The 24,151-nt window shown below is 38.6% G+C and overlaps 1 protein-coding gene across 2 annotated transcripts in view; it reads left to right on the top strand.

Annotated features, from left to right (window-relative positions):
- The first annotated feature begins 1,159 nt into the window (after positions 1-1,159).
- pde4d (phosphodiesterase 4D, cAMP-specific) overlaps positions 1,160-24,151 on the top strand; it is a 199,968-nt gene continuing 176,976 nt past the window's right edge. Inside the window, exon 1 of one of the 2 annotated variants that reach the window (XM_041998555.1) lies at positions 1,160-1,288. The gene's annotated coding sequence lies outside the window, so the exon portion shown is untranslated. Of the gene's footprint in view, positions 1,289-21,853; positions 22,665-24,151 lie in introns of those variants that run through there. The other variant, XM_041998556.1, reaches the window with a different exon arrangement.

The raw sequence follows: 24,151 nt of genomic DNA on the forward strand, positions 1-24,151 counted from the left end.
GATACATGTGATTAAACTTTTGAGTTCAGAAGTACAAGAACCATCAAACCATGATTATGTAAGTGTTCTACATGTGCTGCACTGACCGCTGGCCTACGCTATTCTTTAGTCATCTCAATACAAAATGCTGCACTTGTGACATAGAAAAGGAAACCCAAAGCTCCACCTGGCTGAACTGACCTATTTACAGAGGAGAAAATCACAGTATCTTCAGTGTCTTCAAAAATTATGTCTGAGTGTGCACAGTTGGACCAGTGTTGTTAGAGAAAGTGACTTTGATAGCTAAATAGAAATTATAGTGCTTAATGATGGTACTTAATTCGGGACTAAACAAATATACCAGATGATCTGCAACAAGCTAAAACCTTGCTTTAGAAAAAAGTGGCTATTTGTGTATTTTAGGGAATGCAGATTTCCCTGTGGTTACCACTCCATTTGACAGAAATAGGGCCAAGTTGTATGGCCAAGGGCAGGAACTGGGATTGGGCCCTAAGCTCTGGGAAATCCAGATGTGTCTGTGAGTGTGATATATAGAAAGAAAAAATGCCAAATTAGATTCTATGTTAACTTATCTTTATCTCACATGTAGGAGTTAAATGTAAAAATACTGAGAGGATTAACTGAGCTGTTATTCATCTTTTTATTTTTCGGTATCTCAAAAAGTAATCTCCTATCATCCTTCCTTTAATATAATTCAGTATTAGTTTGACTGTAGTGAAACAGGGATTTGTCAGAGCCAACATATAAAAAGAGAGCAGCACATTACTGTCTTAAATGAAATAAGGCAGATCTAATAAATAATCTTTCAAACAGCTACTTGACAAGCTAAAGCCTAAAAAAAAGCTTCTGTTTCTTCTTCTTGTAAACCACTTTGTCGTAATGGAAATGTTTCCATAGCTGCTCTATTCTTATTCCCCCCGTCATGTAAATATTAAAGCAATTCCTTCCACTTTGTCATACTCCACGAGTTTGTCCACAGCCATGAGAACTTAAAGCAGGAGGAGGAGGGGTGATTGTGGAGCATTAGAGGCATGTGATTGGCTAAGAGGAAGACAGCAGTCAGACATGATTGGCTGTGAGCCTGGGAGCTGTGAGCAAAGTTCCCTCCTTATTCTAGGGAGCATCAGTAAGTAGCAGAGTAGGACTTGCTGTGTCTGAGATGCACATCAGATACTTTTGTTTGTTTTGTGTTCTTTGATTGGGACTCTTGGAGAATACAGGAGAGACTGTACAAGAGCCAGACACGGATAAATAATCTCCCTCTGGAACTTTCTGAACAGAATTTAAGGTAAGTTTTCTCATTGTTTTCTTCCTGTGTGTCTGTATTAACAGCAGCAGGACAGTTGTACAATACTACAATGTTGTTTGGAGTTGTTTAAGGGGTAAAAGTGACACAAGTAGTTGTGAAATGACCATTAGTTCGACCACATGTATCCAAAAAACATTAGCTCTTTGACTCAGTTCTTACTCATATTAGAAGTTATGCATGCATGTGCAGATCTGCATACAGTATGTTCAAATGTACATGCATGGGCACTCATGCAAGGGAGTAAATGTGCCTCCAACCTCCATGTTTGAAGGATGCATAGAAAACAGCCTTGTGCTTCAGGGGAGGGACCGGTGCAGTGCGACTTCACAGTGACCGACCTCATCAGCAAACTTGTCACTGCAATGCTTCGCATTGACAGGGAAGCTCAAGGACTCCCCTCCCAAAATCTCCTGGTGTGACTTTCAGGCTGCAGGGTAGTGGTAGTGGTGGTGGTGGTGGCAGCATTGGTAGCCAGCTATAAATAGGCCTGCTCCAAATTGTGCTGCAGTCACACATAGATTCAGAGGGAACGAGAAATGACACAGCCATTGTTTGTAATAGAATTGGGAGCACTTGTATGTCTCATTTTAGCAAAAAAAAAAAAAAAAAAAAAAAAAATGTCACTAACAAATGGTAAAGACAGGCAAATGAAAATATAACTTAAAACCGTAGGTGTAGCATGTGTTTGTTAGTGTGTGTTTTAGTCAGGATTTATATGTATGGATTTAAGTGAAGCATGCTTGCAAGTGTAAAAGTTTTTCCTGTCTAACTTCCACAAAAGGCAGATAATTACTTCATTGCCTCAGTTTCCTTTAAGATTAATCCCTGTGCTCTTGTGATTACCATAAATATGCTTATCTAACTGCTATAAAAGCAACTTGCTGTAGTGTAAAGCAGATGTCTTTGTAAATGTTGGGGCCCACACAAGGAGTGCAGCCCTTTTTGTGTGTTTGTGGGATGATGTGTAGTCTTCATTAACACATGAAGAGTGAATTTAAAAAGTTGCATCATTCTCATACAACGCTACACTGTTATTAGATATAGGAAGATTCATGGTGGTCCAGCTGACCAGCTCACAAACACCTGTGCTTGTTTCTGTTTCATAAGGCACATGACATGATCATATCATTATTATGTCATGAAAGCTTTTTAATCAACCAATTTTTGTTTTTCTTAGTTCGAAGCTGTCTTAAGATGAGAAGTTAATACTGTAGTGATGCAAACCATCTTCTTTTATCAGTCCTTGGTAGCTCCTAAGCAGGGGAATTAGCCTGCAGCTTCCAATATCTACCTGCCTGTCATCCGGAGCACTTTTATTGCAGTGTAGAACACAGGCAGCCTTGTGTTGTACTTGACCTCTAGTATGCAAATATATACAGCCACATTACCAAACAGTGCTGTGCTCCTCCTCCACATGGGCGAATCAGTATGATGTCAGTGGTACAGTAAGCCCTTTGTTTCAGGTGTACATCACCTGAGTGCTGCTGTTGCAAGGCTGACCTGCAGAATATGACGTCTAGCGTTCATGCTCTCCTCCTCAGTGAAGAGATCAGACCAAGTCAGACTGAATAATGAATACCAGTGCTGACTCAACAATGGTTTCTTTTAAATCACTCTACATCAGAGAAAATTATTATGGAGCATACATGAAATCTTTATTCCTACAAGCCTCTTCCCTTATTCCTGCTGAACTGGGTCTCCTTTCTAAATGACTGTTGCTGCTAGTGAGGGTAAAAGGGGTATAATGTGATGAGCCTGAGTCAATGTAAAATCTGTTTAGTGTGCAAGCATCAGAGGCTTCTGCATCGCTACTTATGGCTCTGTGTTAGTCTTCTAAAGAGGTCTCTCTGCTGTTCTTTTTGAGTGTCTGCATGTATGCTACATGCACAAATCTGGTCATCTGCAAGATCTTAACTTAAACTGACAATGTCAACTCAAATGTCTGTCAGAGTTTGTTGTTCCAAGATGCCCCTGTTTGCAGAAAAATGTATGAGTTATGCTGATATTATAAGTGATGCAGCAGTGAGTTTCCAGAGGTGAGGGTTCACAGGTCAATTAAGAGTGGACTGTAGTATTTGGTGCCAGCAATGCCAAATGTCACAGGTTTCCCTTAGCCGTTCTTGGCATTTTTTGAATGGGAGTTCATGGAAAATTATATAATTTGCTTCCCAAAGCATATTCATTACTGTAATAAAGGCAGTGTTTGTTTTCCTGGCAAGGGGAAACGTGCATAAGTCCATCCAAAGCTCTCACTCAGAGGCACTGCAATATGTATACATACACACTGACAAGCACACACGCACACACAAGCACATCAATGCAAGCAATGCCAAAGGCATTTAAGTATCTTTTTATTGGAAAGTCTGTTCCCACAACAATAAGTAGAGGAAATCTCTGTGTACACAGGGATTTTAGGTCATTCTGGGACCGTTCCGTTCCAGTAACTTTTACTGGGCAGCTATGTTGACTGTAAAAGTCAGGCTCAGTTGTATTTTCACCTTTCAGTTTTACATCTGTTGTTCACTTTTAAGTGACAGGAAGCATAATTTGTTGCTGAGGTAAAGATGTTCCCTGCGCTAGATGTTTGGCAACATTGTCACAAATTCAGTACAGACTGTGCTGCTTGACATTAAAATCCAAGGGCAAGAGAGACTTTTGAACTTTTAATGGTTTTTTCTCATTGCATACCCTTAAAAGGAAGCATTGTAGACATGCTTTTAGACTGTCCCATGACACATAACAAGTTACACAGACATGTTTTAAAAACCACAGAGAAAGATAAAATGATCTAATGTTGTTCTCCCTATTCATCTAGCTCTGTCTTAGCAAAGAGACCTTCAACACAGCTGGATGGCATCAAGAGAACCATGACATAACATGTTACTATTGAGCTACACTATTATGATCAGCAGTGTGGCCTACAACTTAGTTTGTATACAAACATGCAAAGAGAATGATGAAATAGATGAGCAATTCTGCCCCTGCAGCAACAGTAACAGCATCTCTATGCAGTGACTTTGCTATGTTAGGCAGGAAGTGTGACCTCTAAGGGACACAAGGGACGAGAAGAAGAGAGAAACATCTGGGGCCAAAAGTCCAGTTCTACTTCCCTTTCCCTTTGTTACTCTGGAGGTCCTGTCATTGTGTTTATTAGCTTCTTTAAAAATAAAACAAAACAGCTAACATGACTTACAAACGCACCTTGGGATTTGCCCTGCATGGCCTTAATTGTGGAGTTTTAGGTTGGGAGGTGGGGGGGTCTTGATGATTTCTCCAGAGAGTGGTGGTATGTTGGTTATGTTAGGTTATCCCTTGCACATCACATCCTTATGCTTTGTTTAACACACACAAAAAAAAACCTTTATTTTCCTCTGCTGAAGAAAACTTTCCATAAACAACTGTTGACATTTTACCCCTCCTTGTTTGGACTGGGTTATTTCAGTGTTGCTCTTAAAAACATCAGTTGCAGGCTGAAGACTAGGAAGGTTTTGTGCTTCTGCAGGCTGGGTCAATTTTTTTTCTTGAAAATGAACTCTTTTTTAATTCACATGTGCTCACTATGCCACACTGACAAACACAAAATTTCTGTCCAAGATTAACAGTTAAAGGAGGGCATGCATAATTTATTGATCTTTCCCGTTTCACCACAATGTTGCAAGCATGGACAACTGGATTGTGCTAGAGCACCGTTTGGGATGAGTAACACTTTAAAAGGGCACGTAGATGAAAACAATACATATGTACATAATTTTAATGTAGTTACCTGTAGTGCAGTCATTGCTACACCTGATGCCACTGGATCCGTTTACAGATTAAAACATGTTTATGTCTGGAAGAATTTTGGCCACTGATGGCCACCATCCATTCACAACTGTGCTTTGAATTTAAAGTCATTTCTGTGCCCATCTTTATCACTAGATGCCAGTAATTCTTACACACTGTTCCTTTAAGCGACAAAGCAATGCAAAGTTTCACTCACTGATGTACAGTGTATATGCAAAGCAACCTTTTTCACTTTACTTCCTCTTCTACTGAGTTTGCTCAGCACCTGCCTTCAGTTAGTTTATTTCATTTTCATATATGCAGCTCATTTTTCTGTTTATTGCATGCTATTCTTGTCTTATACTCCTTCATTCCTATTAGTATTTCTTCGGTTCTGTTGCCTCCCCATTTAGGATTTCTTTCTCCTTTGGGTTATCTGCCCAGCAGTGTCCTTGGTTTTGTTCTGTTCGTGAGTTAATTAAAGTACTTTAAGTTCATCACTGCTCTGCCCCTGTTCCAGCACTTGGATTCTCATGAGGGCAGTTTTCAAAGATCCTGTTTCTGCTCTGCTTCATATAGATTACTTTCATTTGGATATCCTAAATGAACAGCATAGTGTATTTTACTAAAATTTACTACACTAGAATTGCCACAATAATTACAATGTTGACTTTTTGTTAGATATATGCATAAGATCTAGATTTTTTTCTCTGTCCTCTGTTGTTTGCTGTGTTAGCGTGCATGTTTATTTAGATGAGAGTACTATTAAAATTGGTAAACAGTAGCATTTACACATCCACTATATAACTTTTTCTCTCCGCTTAAGCAGAATAACCAGGCCCATTTATCAGTATTGTGTAAGGGTTAAAAAGATTTTTGACCTCAAAGGGAAGCCCAAATCATTCTCTGCTTTCAGTTTTGGAAAGAAGTTAGAATTTTCTGACAACACCTCCAGATTTTGACCACTGAAAGCTGTTTTGGGTGGAGGTTCAGATACTGGTGTTTGAGGTTTTGAGATTGTAACACTGACATCCATGACAGAGATAAGTCAGTATTTCTTTTCTGCCTAGTAGAAAGGTATGTTTATGACAATATCAATAAAGTCAGGTGACTCTTAAAAGTTTTATAAGCGTTTCTTTTTATCTCAACCCTTTGATACATAGTGGCCACTACAATGGACACCTATAAGTCTTAATGACTATTTTCTAGTATATGCATGGGTGTGGGCATGTAATTATAGCATTTAACATACATTGTAACTTCCAAGATAAAACAGGAAAAAAAAGATACAGCTTTATTTTATTCTATATTTTATCTCTATTCTAGAAATGTGACAACATATAATTTCTATCAAATTCTTAAAATTTTTAATCAGATTACAAATTAATTAATCATGATTAATCACCATTTGTGACTTTTCCTGAAATTTTACTGTATCGTATGAACAGAAAGAGCCAATGCTAACAATTGTTTAATGTTAACTGACCTTCCCTTGGGTAAATGTCAGATGTCCAAGGGTCAGTTAATGCAGCATGTAATGTACTTCTATATGTTGTTCTGCATCATTTCTACCATGTTCTAGATCATAATGCAGATTTCATCCAGCATCATCTCACCGGCCGTCTCCAGGGGGATAATTTCTATCATAAAACCACCAGATGTGACAACTGAGGTTAAACATCCAACATTGATGAAGAAACTGATAAAAACTGATGACCTGGCTAAAAACACATTAATCCTTTTATCATTGAAGTGTAAGTAAACAACAGCAAAGTAAACAACTGTTAATAAAATATATCTTAATATACATTTTTCTTCATTTTTTTAGTTGTAATAATCAGTTCAATATTCTATAAAATCTAGACCTAAAAATATCTCATTTGTGCCGCCCCTTTTCCTGGTCAGTGCGCCTGCCTACCCCCATATCCCCAGCCCCTTTTTATTCTCAAATGCATCCATAGAGCCGACTAGTTGGTTATAATGTGGTTCTGGCCATTGACAATTTTCCTTGCTAACTATGTTAGCTTCATGGGAAATGGATTTTTATTATGCTTTAATCATGTCATTTTTGTGTAAAAAGTTATGGAAAATGTTTTGTTTTATTTCAACATGACATTCAGTGTGCTAAGATGTTTAATATGTAGTGCTAAAAACTGTATCACTTGTGGCCTTTTTGCATAAGCGAATGCCATAGGACAAGATTAAGTTATTTTAAACACATATCATATTAATCTTTAATATTAGTATTCAGGATTTTATTATATTTTTTGTTTGTTTGTGTTGTTTTAATTGCACAGGTTCTAAGTAATCCTGACCTGTGTGTTTTTGACTATGTCACAATTCACTTCCCAGTCACTGCAAGGCTGGAGTGTGGTTTGGAGTGATTGGGTGCACAATATACCATCACAGTGGTTTGTTGAATGCCAACACCCAACAAAGTTGTTGCTAAAGAAATCTCCATATGTTACATCTTCTCATCCACCTTATAACCCCTGAATGTGCATAGACACAAAAATATCCCCCCAAATTATGCCTTTTTTTCTTTAATTATATGCCCTTATTTTCTGATTCAAGCTACGAACACTGTCTGTAGTTAAATGTCACTCTGCATTTTGCCTTTCCATCCCCATTTTTTCTTTTTTTTTCATTGCTTACCAGAGTGGGTGGGAAAATATGCTGTAAAGTGTAAGTGTTTAGTCCCATGTGACCATCTAAGGATGTTCACAAGCCTCAGGCAAGCATAAATTAATCTCAAGCCTTTTAACATGCTGATTTGCAGCATGTTGGTTTGCATTTAACTCTTCTTTAAATAAATCAGTTAAATAAATAGTCACACTTAATAGGGCTTTGAACAATGAATTGTACTAGATATAATTTAATTAAGACATGAGATGCATTATTTTATAGTTGAACTCTGCTCTGTCATTGTGCTGGAGATGTGTTTACATAAATGAGTTTTGACTTTTAGTCTGAATCATGAAGAAAATACCACTATCAGGTTCAGTGCTAATTGAGGGGACATTTTTTTCTTCTTAATGCACAAATTGGTTGAGCCTATCAGTTGGAAAATATGTTTTTATAGTTGTTGGTTGTTATGTGGACAAGATGCCAACATTTCTCTGTGGTTTTTGATGCTGCTTCTGCCTGGCAAATCTGGTCATCTCACTTGAGAAATCAGCCCTGCTCTGTATTTCTGCAACTGGAAATGTTTTTTTTATAAAAATAAGATTACAGATATGTAATCAGTATCCTGTCTCTCCTCTTATAATCTGAGCCAAACTAACCCTCGGAAGCTGGGTTGTCTTTATATAACCTGACAAGAAATCTGAAACGGCAAATCACCGCAGAGCAGCAGAACTGTGGAAGTCTTTTCCTCAGCTGATTAGTTTGTCTGCTTTTCTTAACCCAGAATAACCTTCACATAGTCTGCCAGAGGATGGAGTTTCCCCTCTGAAAGAAAAACGCGTCTGTGAACTGAATGTTTAAGGAAAACTACAATTAATTGATTTTTTTTTATTATTTTATTTATTTAATTTATTCAAATGTATTTCTGAAAAAACAAAACAAACATATTTCAATCCTTGTGATGCCATAGTAAACAACCTTGGTATCTCCAGACAAGAGACAAAGGGAAGACTTCTAAAGAAAACCAATAACCTGTCATCAGTAGAGATTTTAGATACATCCTTCCTGTCTCTTGTAGAATATAGTCTCTGTTCATTTCTCATACTTATGCTTCCTGTATTGGCTCCACTTGTTTTGTGTTTAGGTGATTACAACGATGCTCTGTTCCTGCCATCCACACCTGCCTGTAATCATTCATTACTTGCTTTGCATATCTTTCTGGTACCTGTTCTTTCTTTGTGAGGTTGTGTGATGTCCTGTGACTAGCTTTCTAGCCTTTCGTCCTTGTGGTTTTCCTGTTTTTTGCCATTTGCCTGCCCATGTTATTGTGAAAGTATTGACTATTGATGTTTTTAAGGTATGTGAATATTAGTGATGGGGAAAGCAAAGCTTTCTAGACCACTGAATCAATATTAAACAAATATCTTGAAATGGTTCAGGGTTATGAAGCATTTGACACAATAAAATATGGGGACATCTGCTGGCCAACTTTCAACATAGCATCTCCATAGAACAATAAAAGGCAATGTGACATAAAACAGTAAGACACTGCTTTATATGACAAGTGTATAACAGTGTTTGCTTTTGATATATATAGCAAATACTAAAATATAGAAAGAAAAAAAAAACGCTTGTGCATCTTGGGGCATTTGTGGAGTTCAAACATTTTTATTTAAGAGTGGGATAATTTTAACTGAGTTAGGCTTCAGTCTGTTCCTCTATCTTGTTACTACCTCTCCAACTTTGGAGAAGACCCTTTGACATGGCACAGAACTAACCGATTTGTGTGGATATCTTGTAAATATTAGAAACTGTTGTACTTAAGATCCAGTGTTTTAAAGAGTCTTCTTCTCTGGAGAGGTAGGGCTCAGCCAAATAAAGCTAAACCGCCACTGTTGCTTCAGCTGTTGCATTTTGAAATCTTTGAGCTTCACCTGCAAGGTGGTAAACCCATTTTATGAGTTTTATCTTAAATAATCGATTTATTTTACATAGATTAATGCAACTCAGTACTGAAGATTTGTTGTCTTAGGTAAGTTCTTCAATGCTCACTCTGGACCTTATTTTAGGACTAACAAAATCAAAGTAGTAGTAGTAGTAGTAGTAATAATAATAATATTAATACATTTTATTTCTGGGTGCCTTTCATGTCACCTTACAGTAAAAGATACACAAAATTAAGTAAGATACAATAAGTTAAAAGAACAAGAGGAAACTTTAAAGTTAAAAAACTGGAGAGACTAATGAAGTGGAAGGATCTAGAAGAGTTTGAAAAGATGAGTCTTGAGGTTGGATCTGAATAGTGGAAGTAAGTCGATATTGCAGAGGTCAGGGGGAAGAGAGTTCCATAATTTGAAAGTGAAAGTGAGGAATGAGTGGGGTACAGTGAGATAGGTGGAGGAAGAGGGCCTACAAGTGTGAACAGGTGTAGCAACATGGATGAGACATGTGTATGTTATATAAGTATGGGTATGTAAGAATGTTATTAACTAAATCAGAATATTGTCTATGTGTCAATGTAAGTGTATAATTGTATGTCAGTTGATGTAATACTACGCTAATCTTGCCTAAATTTCACTTGCACTAGTTGTCAGTCAATGAAACTACAGCAATAATGTGCATGTAAACTCTCCTCCTCTCTAACACCCAAAGAAGTTTAGAGGGTTTGTGCACTGAATTCATAGCTGGCGTGACAGTTCAGTGATACATGTATGACAGCATGTGGTTTAATTTGGAGAGTCGAGCCGTCTGCTTTGAGCATTAACATCACTACTGAATATGCAGTTTCTGTTAAGTCACAGGTAGATACACATACATTTTTCAAAGGCTTTTCCCTTTGTGTCAGTGTGACTTGCATTCTTTTTGTTAAAGATTAACCAACTTACTGCATTAAGCTAACACATCACAGGTTTCCCCACTGCTGGCACAAATAATGAAAATGATCTAAGTCATTCTTTAAAACACTGGTAAGACTGCAAATAAAAAAGATAAAACATAATATACTTTACCCAAAAAGTATTTATTTTTACAAAAAGTAAAGGAAGTTTGTGTTTGGTTTTATTTATTTATAACAATGCTCCTTGGCAATAAAAATTATACCTTTCTCTTAAATGGTGTCACATTTGTAAAGAAAATGCATTTGTGGGACAAACAGCATATTTAAGTATGTGGGTTGCACCTGTGAAAATCTCTGTCCTGCAGGTTTTAGACATTTCCCTGCCTCAACATACTTGACTCAAATTAATGGGTCATTGTACAGAACCTGACATCAAGCTGTTGGATCCATTTGTTTTGAATCAGGTGTGTTGGAGCATGGTAGCATCTAAAACCTGAGGGACACTGGCCCTTGAGGGCTGGAAATAAATAGCCCAGTTCTATGTCAATGCCAAACTCTTTATTCTGCTACTGACTCTTGTTTTGTGCTTCTGGTACCTAAGGTGTTGACAGTCAAGTTTGATTAGCACCTGCTTAGCAGCACCTGTGAGCATGGACCCTGCAACAGCAGTTAATTGGTACCTAATTCAAGCATGCCATGTTTGATCTGGATAGGACCCATGTCATAGGGCAACTTCAAACTGGTGTTCTGCAAAACCAGGTTGCAGCGTTGTTTGGAATGACCCTGAGTACTGTCTCCAAATTGAAGGCCAAATTCCAGATAATGAGGGATGTTGGGGACAGGGTGTAAAGTGGGTGTCCCAGGGAGATGACACCACAAGAAGACTGTTTCCTCATTCTTTCTGCACTTAGGAATTGTAGGAAGTTTCCTACAGATTTGCATACAATGTTTGCAGGATTACATGGCCAGACAACCAAGAACAGACTGCACACAGCCAATTTCTGGTCTTATGGGGCTGCCAAGGGGCAGACTGTTTGCATGGGTTTGGGCAGCATGTGTAGTGGTCACTGAATGTTCTCACCTATAGGCTCCCACCTATGGCAGGTAGATTGTAGGGTCATAGTGTGGAGAAGATGCAGAGAGCGCTATGCTGATTGCTGCACTGATAGGGTTATGGCTTTTGGTGGAGGCAGCATGATGGTTTCAGGCAGTACAACCCTCACAGTAAAAATAAAAGTGATCATCACTGGAGGCAATCTCTACGCAGAAACATCGAAATTAAAATTATGCAACCAGTGGTAATTCCATATCGCCACAGCCTACATTGCTTGAACCCACATCAGATACTACCTTAAGAATTTGGGAGTGAAACTGGTCTGCCTGCAGTTCTGACCTAAATCTAGTTGAACACTTGAGGAATCAGCTTGGGATTGCTTTTTGTGCCAAAGTGACCAGCACAACCAAACTGGCTGACAAATGCTAGAATGCAATGTCTTCCCACAGTAATGTATAACCAAGCTGGTGACCATCATGAAGAGGAGGTACCAGGCTGTTGTGGTCATGTAAGGACATTCCACATGCAACTGAGGCCCATGTTTGTTCAATTAATAAATAATTAAATCACCAATTGGTCTCGTTTCTTCAGACCGCAATGATCCAATCCAACAAATAGCACCAAACAATATTCAATGGCAGAATAAGCTGTTTGGTATTAAAAAATATGAAAAGTTTTTTATGGGTGCAGTCCACATGCTCCGCTGCTCATCCCACAAATGCATTTTCCTTACAAATGTGGTACCATTTAAAAGAAAAATAAACAGGCTTTGAAAAGGTACAGGATGTATGGCCAAGAAGCATTTTAAACAATAATCAACGTAACACAAGTTTCCTGATTTTACTGTTGTTCAGCTGCTTAATCTTGCTGAATGGAATTTCTAGAAACAACAAAAAAAAATGCACCAAATCAAGAAAAATACTAATTTCACAAGGTTTAAAGCTAATTGTACAGTATACCTTTACAATATGATCCACTATACATTTCTAGCTAAATAATATATATGAATATGAATATTGAATGTTCCATCAGCAAAACCTTTGCCTCACTTAATGGCTTCCTGAAACAGCACTGAGAGCTGAAAAACCTCATAAAAAAGAAAAATCTTTGGTAATGAAGCAGCAATGATAAAGACAGACTCTGACGGGTGTATGTGGGGAGTAGGACTAACATGGGTAAAACTTGTGGAGCTGGGGTTATTGTACACTGCTCTAGCAACAGAACAGGAATCTAAAATCAAACATAGTACCTAAAACTGAGAGGATGAGGCTTTGAGTTTTACAAAGGAAATGTAATAATTTAAGACTGATTCTCTATGAATATGTACAGTAGGTGTGAATAAATATGACACTTTAAACTCTGGGCGCTCTGCAGTGTTGTGAGCAATCATATGGAAGAAATTCTGCCTGGAAAAAGACAGTTGGAGGGGTAAAAAAATAAATAACGACACAGCAAACATTCACAGAAGCTGAAGTTATTGCACCGAGGGAAAATTCGTGTCAGGCCTTGGGTGAAAATGTTCTAATGTGCTTGGACACAGTGTAAAGATTTTTTTTTTTCCCTGCAGGTGCAAGTGTAGCAAATCCCCTTTAATAGTACAATGCAGTGTGAGTTTTATGAGATGTTTGAAAGTAGATTTGGCTTTATAATATGTTGATGTATGACTGAAACTCATTTCAGAAGTTTCAGATCAAGTTAGATGATTACAGTTATGGCATACAAGCCCATTATGCTGCCAGTCATTCATGAACCAGCTCAATCCTTATATGGTGAGAAAGTACCAGAAATGGCTTTGTGACCTAGATGTTAAGCAGCACTGCTGTGTCCAGTCATCAGTGTGCATGTTGAATAGCAAATGATGAGAGATGCAGGCTGAGATTCAGTTCATCACTGCGTGCCTGCTGTTTCCTGCTGGACTGTATGGATAGGAATGACTCATCACCAGCTCTGCAGGGCCTTATAATGCCTCAGGTCAGCGCTGTCATCAGGCTTTAGTGCCATCTGTGTCACAGGACAAACAATAGATAACTCTTTGTATGTGAACTGGTTTTACAAATAGGGATAAAGAGAGATAAGTATTACACAAGAAGGCATTATAAATATGGAAATAATCTTATATTAATTACGTTTCTTTAATTTAAATGTATTATTTTATTATTATTATCATTATGCAACAGAAAGTGGAGGAAGGAAAAGGTGTCAATAGTAACTTACAGGCATCCTCAGCTCTCTGGGGACCTCTGCTGGCAGCTTACAGCAAACCAATACACCATTTTATCCACATCATTAGTAAAGGTAAAATTTATCTGCAAGATGTGGTAAAAAGGCAGTAGAATTTAAAACTTGTCATTAAAATTCATTAAGTTGGAGTTAAATTTGACAGCAACACCTGAGTGACTGTACACAGGCTACCACTGAATGAAAAAGTGTGTTGTGATGCACTGTAGGTGTTAAATGGTTCTGAGAAAGCCTTCCTTAATTATGAGCAAGCATTAAAAAGAAAGAAGTCATACAAACTAGTTTCAGAGGTCCTAGGAATGTCTTTTTACCCCAACAAACCTCTAAATTCCCACTTAAATCTTTTTATTGTAGATTTTTTTTTGTACAGATTCAGTCTTACATGACATAATTCAGCCTTTGGTTGTGATTAGGACAAATTGCATTACAGAACCATTGTAATTTATATTATCAGTTAATAATTACAATATTGGATTGTCTTCATCTGTTATTTCATTTGAACTATAAAATGGACTGCAGTTGACCTTATATGACAGCCTGATTGTAATACCTTTGACCACTTGGGGGCAGCAAAGCAAAATGAAAACAAACAAGTATTCCCACAGAACTGTTCACTGGACCAAGTGGGATTGTATGGGTACAAAAAAAAGGCCTTCCTTGGCTAAATCCATGGCGTATCTCAACTGCAGCTATCCAATAAAATAAACCTAAAACCTCCCACAAATGCTCATTCATTTAATTCAGTAAATACACAGAATTAATTTAACATGGGGTCAATGTTTTTCAGATGATTGGATAAGGCTCACCAATTCATTGGGAAAATATTTCTTTAACAGCACCTTTTAAAGCTTTTAAGGCTTGAAATGTAGCTATAGAACACACCAGCTTGGAACTTTTGCTTTTTTCTTGTCCTGTCCAGCATCATATCAAGCAGAATGGTGGTCTGGCTGCTGTGATGTGCCGGTCAATTTTGCTTTGAGGAACATGAGAGGACCAGAAGAGGAGCTTTACAGATATAAGGCCCCTCTTGATAATTAAGTATTATTCTTATTATTTTTCAAATTATTTTAAATTTGTCTGTTGCTGAATGTTTTTATTAATGCTGGACCTGACAAGAGGGGTAGGGGCAAAAGAAGAGAGTGAAAAGAAGAAAAAGGAGACAAGGATACACCAGATATAAGCAACAGCATAAACTGTTCAATCTAAACAAGAAAAACCAGGCTACCAGCTGCTTCACCTGTAAGAAACCACCTGCAATAATTTTAAGAAAATCAAAGCTGATAATCATTGGGAGCACCTATAAAAAGACAAGCTTAAAAAAAAATCATGAATCACAACAACAAAGATGCTTGTTGTTTTCATTTTGCTGCCCTAGTTTTCATTTAATACTGTTACAAATTTTACTTCCTATGCCAACAAGACGTTGCACGGTGGTGTGGTGGTTAGCACCGCAGCCTCACAGCAAGAAGGTTGCTGGTTCAAGCCTTGGCTGGAGGGATGTTCAAACCTGGGGCGTGGTGGCCTTTCTGTGTGGAGTTTGCATGTTCTCACCACGTATGTGTGGGTTCTCTCCGGGTTCTCCAGCTTCCTCCCACTGTCCAAAGACATGCATGTTAGGTTAATTGGTCAGTCTAAATTCTGCCTAGGAGTGTGTGTGTGTGTGTGTGTGAATGGTTGTTTGTCTGTATCTGTGTTGGCCCTGCGATGGACTGGTGAACTGTCCAGGGTATACCCTGCCTCTCAACTGTGGGATAGGCTCCAGCTTACCAGCGACCTGTAATGGACTAAACGGTACAGAGAATGAATAAATTGCGCTCTTTCAAAGTCCACTAGTCTTTGAATTTAAGAGCTTTCAGTTTAATGAAGAGTTGGTTGGTTGGTTGTCTGCATTTCATACCATTCTTAATGCTTTTTAAAAGATTTGTGTTTGTTTTATATGTTTTATATGTGTTCCCCCAGACTTCCACACAGTAAGTCATGTATGGGTGAATGAAGGTGCAAGGTGATTGATGATGTTTTTGGCTCTGTGTAATACTCTGATTTTGAAACTTTTAAGCTTCTTTTAGTAGTTTATAAATGTCTTAATGGTCTTGGGCCTTCTTATTTATCTGACTTGCTTTTAAATTATGAATGCTCGCGGACCCTGAGGTCCTCTGGTACCGGTTTCTTAGTTGTTCCAAGGGTGAGGACCAAAACATGCAGCAAGGCCTCTTTCAATTGTTCCGGCCCTCGTCTGTGGAAATACCCTGCCAGAGAACCTCAGGGCTGCAGACTGTTGATGTTTTTAAAAAGAGGCTTAAGACCTACCTTTTTAGCTTAGCTTTTAACTAAATTTTATTTGATCTTAAATTATTTTTCGTTTTATTTCATGTTATTTTATTTTTATTTTACTCAACTTTATTTATTTATACATTTATTCATTCATTCATTATTCCTAGCTGTTCTTATTGTTTATTAAGGTTATTTAATCTTTGTTTCAACTCCAGTGTTTTCTTCATGGAGATGCTCCACGACAGGGGTTCTGCCTGCTCAGTCTGGGGGTTGTTGCTGCGATGATTGCCCTTGTCTGGGTGGCTGGGACCCTGCACTGCAGCCTTATGGCTGTGGTGTGGGCCCCGGTCTGCCCTGACTGGGGGGGTTGCCATGATGGCAACTGCTGAAGGACATGGGTGGACTGGTTTCTGGTGTGGATGGATCTCCATGATATTCTTTTCTCACAGCAGCATCAAGCCAGATGTTAATCACTTTTAGTGTATACTCAGACTGTATACTTTTAGTTTAAAGACAGAAATCAGGGAGTCACGTTTGTGCAGAATGGGGTGGGGGTGCTGCTTTGTGTGTATGTATGCATGTGTGTGCGTGCAACTGTGTGAAAGACTTTGAGTGGTTTTTTTTCTATTTATTGTTATGTAGTCTCTTTTGATGTGTGTAAAGGCTAGTTTTGTTTTTAATATGCATGAATTGATTTTTTTTAAAATGTAAAGCTCTTGATGTTGCCCCAGCATGAAAAGTGTGTTTTAGAATAGAATAGAATAGAAATACTTTATCAATCCCTTTGGAGAGTCCTCAGGGAACTTTGTGTATTTTTTTATAAATAATAATAATAATAATAAAAAAACAAAAAACAAAAAAAAAAACAATATAATTTACATGTGATTTCCTGTTTAGTTTGTTGTCTATTATTACCCCAAGAAATTTTCTTTCAGTTACTCTTTCTCTTTCAATATTATTTAATGTTATTTAGAGGTTTTTGTTGGTTTTGAATTGACAGTTGCTGAAAAATAATGAATTTTATTTATCTTATACTCAATGTTAGTTTATTATCATCAAACCATCTATTTTAACATTGTCAGTTCTTGTATCATGTGCAAAAATATGGTTTTCAGTTTTTTTCTTAATTCACATATATCATTTATGTATAAAATAAACAGAAATGCCCCAAATATTAAACCTTGGGGGACTGCAGAAAAAATTTTATTCCTGATAATTGAACATACTGTTTAATGTCTTTTAAGTAACTACTTAAGTAAACAATGTATCACTTCCTAAATGTGAAACACAATTGTGTATGTTCACAAGTTAACGTATCCTTGGGAGACCTCACAGATAACATTCTGTATGTTAGACTTTGCTTCTTGTAAGTGAACATATTGTTTTCTGTCTTTTAAGTAGCTGCTGATCCCGTTGTATGCAGTTCCTCTGATCCCATACCTTTGTAGTTTTGTCATTAGCAGTTCATGATAAGGATCGACCGATACATCGACTGGCTGATTTATCGGGCCGATATTTGTGTTTTTACTGGTACGCAAGTGCGCATCAGCATGATTTACAAAAAGGCCTCCACAGGCAGCTCTGTGTTGTTGGAGATGCTTTAGTCATGTGCAGAGCATGCATTACTCCTCCTCCACTAGCAGAGTGCTGGTGAAAATCCTGCAGCATTAGCTTCAAAACAATGGTTTTAAACTTCCACTAAAGGAAGTGCACTTAAGGAAATTATATTTGTTATGAAATAATATTCTTCACTATCAGTGTTTTCAGATCTCTGATAACGGATTGATTTCGCAGCTGATAACAGACAACAGTTCCACTGAGCTATAAAGTCAAATAAAAGACTTTCATTAGATCAAAAACTCCAATGAGTTCTAAACCATCTTGTTTTAGTTTATGAGGATTAGAAGTGGCTGCAGCGCAAAGTTGAGGGGAAAAAAAAAACAAAAAAAAAAAAACGCTGGGGGCACATAAGGGAAAGCCATGCAGCAGGAGATGAGACATGATCTGCAGTGGCTGTGACTTTTAAATAATTGTTTAACCCTCAAAGTAAATAGTGGAAATTGTCATGACAGTATAAATATTCTGCGATGCGGAGAGAAGGCAAAAATATTTCTGGCTCATAATCTCCGCTGGATGTTCCTCTGCCAGCTAACTGCACAAACCTCTTTGAGGTTTTCAGTGCACTTCTTGATTATGAGAATGTAAAATCTAGCATCAGTTCATCTCTGCATGTCACCCTTTACAGAATACTTCCACATTATCTGATCCAGAATGTTGTGAGTCTGAAAATAGAACAATGGAAAATCCTGAGCGATGAGATAACCACCTGTGGCTGGAATATGATCATATGGTTTTGCACCCAGGACTTAGCCAGTGGTTACAACCAGGTGCCGGTACCAGAAAACGACAAGCCAAAAAACTGCCTTCTGTACACCATTTGGACTCGTTGAGTGGAATTAGACTGTGTAATGCCCCAAGTGCCTTTCAATGTCTCATGCAAAGGATACTTGGGATCAGCAGTGCCAGTCTTTTCTCTTGTACCTGGATGGCATCATTGTCTTTTCGTCTTCAGTCTCCCAGCATGTACAGTGGCTGGAGATGGTTGTTGAGCAACTCCAGAGGTAAGGTCTCAAAGTGAAGCTTGAGAAATATTCATTCTTTCTGCGAGAGCTTAGCTTTCTGGGTGCATTTTATTTCATATAGGGGTGTGGCCACAGACCCAACCAAAACAGTGGCGCAGTGACTAAGTGGCCCCGTCCCACTCTTGTCTCAGAACTTCGCTCATTTTTGGGCATTGCTTTGTGGAGGGCTTTGCCAAGTTGGTGGGTTCTATTCATAAGTTCGTGGCAAAACTGGTGAGCACCAAGTCCAGAAATGTGTCTGGCCAGGCATTTCAAGATGCATAGACTTCAGAGTATGAGGGCAGCTTTGAGGCTCTCAAGTCAAAATTGACCTCGAGCCCAGTGTTGGCTTATGCCAATTACTCATTTCATTTCATTCTGGAGACTGACGCTAGCCATAGTGCTTTCACAGGAGACTCGGGATGGAGTTAGGCCTATTGCATATGCTGGATGTGGCCTCTGACCAATGGAGCGTAACATGCCCAACTATAGCTCCCTGAAGTTAGAGTTTCTGGCATTAAAGGGGGCCATGACTGAAAAATTTAGAACGGATCTTTTGGGGCATCAGTGTGTGGTTCATACAGACAGCAACCCCCTAAGGTATATCCACTCAGCCAAGCTGGGAGCAGCTGAACATTGCTGGGCAGACCAACTTGCTGATTTTGATTTCAAGTACCGGTCTCGTTGCAGCAACACAAATATTGACGTGCTTTTCACACAGCTTACATCAGGCACTAGCTTGACAGAGCAGGTGTTGTCTGGCACCCCTGTCCCAGAAGCTCTGTAGTCTGCCCCTTCTCCTGCTCCTGTGTCGGTAAGTCAATCAGTGGTGACTCTTCAGCCATCCCATTCTACATCTGACCTGCGCTTCTTGCAGGAAGCTGACCTCCCCCTTAAAGATGTTTTTGGGTATTGGAGAAGGCAGGCCCACCCCACTCCAGAAAAAATACGGCAGCTCCCTAAACCTTCCCTGGTTTTGGTAAAACAGTGGGGTCGTCTTGTGGAGAAAAATGGGGTGACTTATCGGTCCATCATTCAGATGGAGGGGAGGAGGTGTTGCAGCTGATTTTGCCATTAGTCCTTAAACATAATGTCCTGACACAGTTTATTTAATTTTAAATTAACATATTTATCTGTGAAGTTATCCTCCGGTGCGGCGTCTACAGTGTTGTGGTGAAAGAGGAGCTGAGCCAAAAGGCAAGGCTCTCGATTTACCGGTAGAGCTACGTTCCTACCCTCACCTACGGTCACGAGCTGTGGGTAGTGACCGAAAGAACAAGATTGTGAATACAAGCGGCTGAAATGAGTGGCCGGGCTCTCCCAGAAGCTCGGTGATCCGGGAGGGGCTCAGAGTAGAGTCGCTGCTCCTCCACATCGAGAAGAGCCAGATGAGGTGGCTCGGGCATCTGGTCAGGATACCTCCTGGACGCCTCCCTGGCGAAGTGTTCCGGGCATGTCCCACCGAAAAGTGGCCCCGGGGAAGACCCAGGACACACTGGACGGACTACATCTCGCGGCTGGCCTGGGAAAGCCTCGGGAACCTTCGGATGAGCTGGTGAATGGATGGATATTTATCTGTGATTTGACCAAATCAGAATATATAATTTATTTCTACTTCACTCAAACTTTAGATGTAAGTGAAAATTTGTAAAAAAAATCAGCCAAGGACCAGATTCTCATTACCTCTAATTTACCTCTCATTACCTCAATTTTACACTATAAAATTGACACTTTCTATAATTATTTAATAAAACTTTATTTAACAAAACTTCAGAATGCTTCTCAGTTATGCTGGTATTGTACTTATGGAAACTTGATGGAATTTCGTGAGGCAGACTTATAAAAATGTTGGTTAAAGCTGAAACAGTAAAGTCAGGTATAGCTCCCAGTACACATCAGATTCAATAATTGCCTGGTTTTACAGTTTATAGTTGTAATCAGTGGTATCTTTCATTAAACCTCTTCTTACCTGTAAAAAAAATAGGCTTTTCTCAGAAGCATAGACTATCTCGTACCTCTGTCTTCATATGATGTGTTGTATTGCCTGTTGCGATCTCCACAGGTCAAACAGATCAGTGTCCATTACAATTTTGATCAATTTATGTTTTTTTCATACAGATGTATTGTAAAGTAAGTTTCAAGCCTGTATTTTTAACATGCATGAATGATGAAGATAGACGAAAGCCGCCCTGGACATTACTTATGCATACATTTTTTTCATCATGTAAAGCATGTTGTGTTGCCTTTGGCAAGAAAAACTCTTTATAAATAAAGTTTAATGTGAATTGATTAACAGCTGCACTTTAACCACTAAACAGCCACTGACAGAACAAGACAAATCCATTTTCAATAAATAAGAATTCATGAAAAAATATAGAGGCAAACATTCCACTCTTGGAATAACTTGAATAATGAGACAACTACACACATAAGTTATTTATTTGATGGTGTACAAGGTGTCCTTATTAATGGACATTTAAGGTGACTATGAATTGTCTTCATTTTTATTTAACCATAATAACATGCTAATATAGTGTTAACTTTGTACATTTAAATAGTTTCTACCAGCTTTAAATGTTGTCCAACATTTACCTAACTTTCCGTTTCTCCACTCAAACCAAGGATGCCTGTTTTTAAATTCCCCTACCTAACGACAGCGTCAGGCTCTCCTCCCCGCCCCTAACTGTGTAACGGTAGTGCCCCCCGAATCGACAGTGGAAACAGAACTAGCAGCACGCTCACTGACAAACTGAAACAGTGTGATTTGACTTTGTTTTCTTTTCATGTTTTTTCTCTGCGTTCCCTCTCCACTAACTACTTGTATCACCCAAAAAAATCTTCTTCCTCGTCTTTTTCTGCTGCTGCTGCATCTTCTTCTTCCTCTCATCCGCCACTCTTTAATTCGTGGTTGTCTAGCAACCAGCCACCAGCTGTTAAGATACGCAGGTCAGGATCAGGACAGACAGTCAAGCTGCTTTCTCTCTCAACGTCACTTTTGACGGAATTCCTCATGGTCTAAACGGGCTGGCTTCGTGGCTAATTTATGATCGGGAAAGTGAAAGTTATGTCACAAAACATGGTGATACGCATCTTAGAACATTTTTTAGTGGTTATAGGGAAATTTGTAACCTTTTCTAGTGGGTATACGGTGTAAACCTGCGTATCACCACTGGGAAGAACGCTCTCCGCGTTTTTCTCTTTCGACTGCAGTTCTGATTTGAAACACTAGGTGCCAATGCTACTTATTTTGCCTTTAATGACACCACATCACTACGTACCATTGACAGGTTCATCTAACTTTAGTGCTAAACAATGTAATGGGGGGGGCATTTGATAAGAATAATTCAGTGCTGTTTTATTCTAAAATCTGAATTAATTCAGATACTTAATACAAGGTAATGTTCAGGACTTATAACTTGTGACTTTGTAAAGTATGTATCCTGAGCATCTCCTTTGTGGCAGCTTACAGAGGAGGTCAGGACTGAGAAATGAAGTTTGCCAGCAACTGTTGCAGGTGTTGGCACCATAGTGCAGCTGTCTTAAGCATATTTACATTGAATAATTGAACATCCATATTTTCTGTACCACAAGAAAAGATGTTCCTACAGTACTCATTTGTAATGCAGTGCAGTGCTTTAATAAATTTAATTTAATCATACGTTCCTATCAATGTCCATGCACAGCTGAATATCAGACTGTTTAAAAAATGCTCCCTCATCTGTTTCAAAACACAAAAAGAAAACAATAAAATGTGTGACTCATACTTGGGTCTGCTAGACAATAGGTGGAATATAAGACAATTATTTTCAAGGAGTTTGAGGTATGAGAGCTAATTTACATTTCAAGTAAATGTTATTGTATTTTCATCCCTGGCCAGCTTACTGTGAAATTGTTCTGAGCTGCTACAAAGGGCTCATCACTGTCAACAGAGTGCTAGAGGAATAAATGGTAAGTAAATCAAGCTGTTGAGCCAGATATGGCTGTATTATAACCAGTTTCAATCTGTCCATACTTGAAGATAAATTGGTGTTCCTACTGGCACTGCATAGTATCAAGTGTATATTTTTTAAGCCTCAGAAGCATCATCGTCCTTTCTGAAATTAAGTGTCTATATGAAATGACAACACTAATCCATCACATGCAGGTTGTGTTTTAAGTGTGTGTGTGTGCATGTGAATGCTGGCTTGCCTTGACTTTTGACTTGTATGTTGTGTGTGTATGAGCATGATTGTATTACAAGAGGTGACAGCCCTTCACTGGCTGCTGATTTAAGTGATGAATGTACTGTAGCAGTTTTATGTAACAAATGGCTTTACTGCAGAAAGGGCTTGACTACATGCGACACATGAAGTCAGTTTGTAACAAAGTCTCTCCACATAAGTTTCCAGTTTTTACTCTCATTTTTAGTAACTGAAGTGCCACTTGGAGAAGCCACTGCTATACTTCAATCCTGGCTTGAGTCAGTGGGCAGGGAGGCTGTTGTTTACTCCTCAACACTGAGAACCCTCTAGCATTCATTTATTCATCTGTGCAAGAGCCCATCCTACTCTAGAAGTGGTTCAAGAGTGGTTTTAAAGCTGCTGTAAATGACCAAAATCAGTAAATCAGTAGGATGCTAATTTGTGTTGTGCCATCTTTGGATGAGTGAAGGAACTCTAAGAGATGAAAAAAATCCACTTCAGTCAGAGGCTAAGAAACCAGACTGATAATTGGATGGTACATGGGGAGCTTTTAGTGTGCACCAGACAAGTGTCACTGCCAATTTAGTCTAAAAACACTATGATGTAGCGTGTAATGGGTTGTAATTTATTCTAAATGGAAGAATATACGATGGATTTTTCTGACAGATTTGAATGATTTATTTGCTGATTGCTCTATTTTAGTATCTACCATATAAGCTTGAATATTAATGTCAGTAATATGTAATCTTCCAGTGGCTTTGTCTCCAGAAAATTAGCTACAAAAATTAAACAAAAAAATGTTATAATTGATCTGCCAAAATTAACAAAAATGAGTCGTGATTTTAGTAAAAGCACAGTGCTTGCTCACGTCAGCTGATTGAATGGCTACCATAAGATGCCAAGATACTTTTGAGGGATTATTCAATAAGCAGCTAGGAGACCCCCCAAGAGATGTTTCACACAGCAGCAGAGCATATTAGACAGCCATGACCTGCTAATGGTAGATGAGGAGAAGCCATATTATTTTCATGTCTTCTTTTTTTTTTTTTTTTTTTTTTTGCTCTATGACCTAATATGATCACGTTGGATAAACTCCCATCGCTCTCCTAAAGATGGCAGGAAGTTAATTGAAAAAGCCAGCTGAGGATGTGTCAGAGGGACACGAGAGGAAATCGCATCTGCCGAAGGCAGTTTTCATATCTTGGTCTGTGGTGGAGGAGGTGAGGGTCTCGCTGTGCCTTATGCTTACATTTC

Source organism: Melanotaenia boesemani, chromosome 11 (assembly GCF_017639745.1).
Source record: "Melanotaenia boesemani isolate fMelBoe1 chromosome 11, fMelBoe1.pri, whole genome shotgun sequence".
Classification (NCBI taxonomy): domain Eukaryota; kingdom Metazoa; phylum Chordata; class Actinopteri; order Atheriniformes; family Melanotaeniidae; genus Melanotaenia; species Melanotaenia boesemani.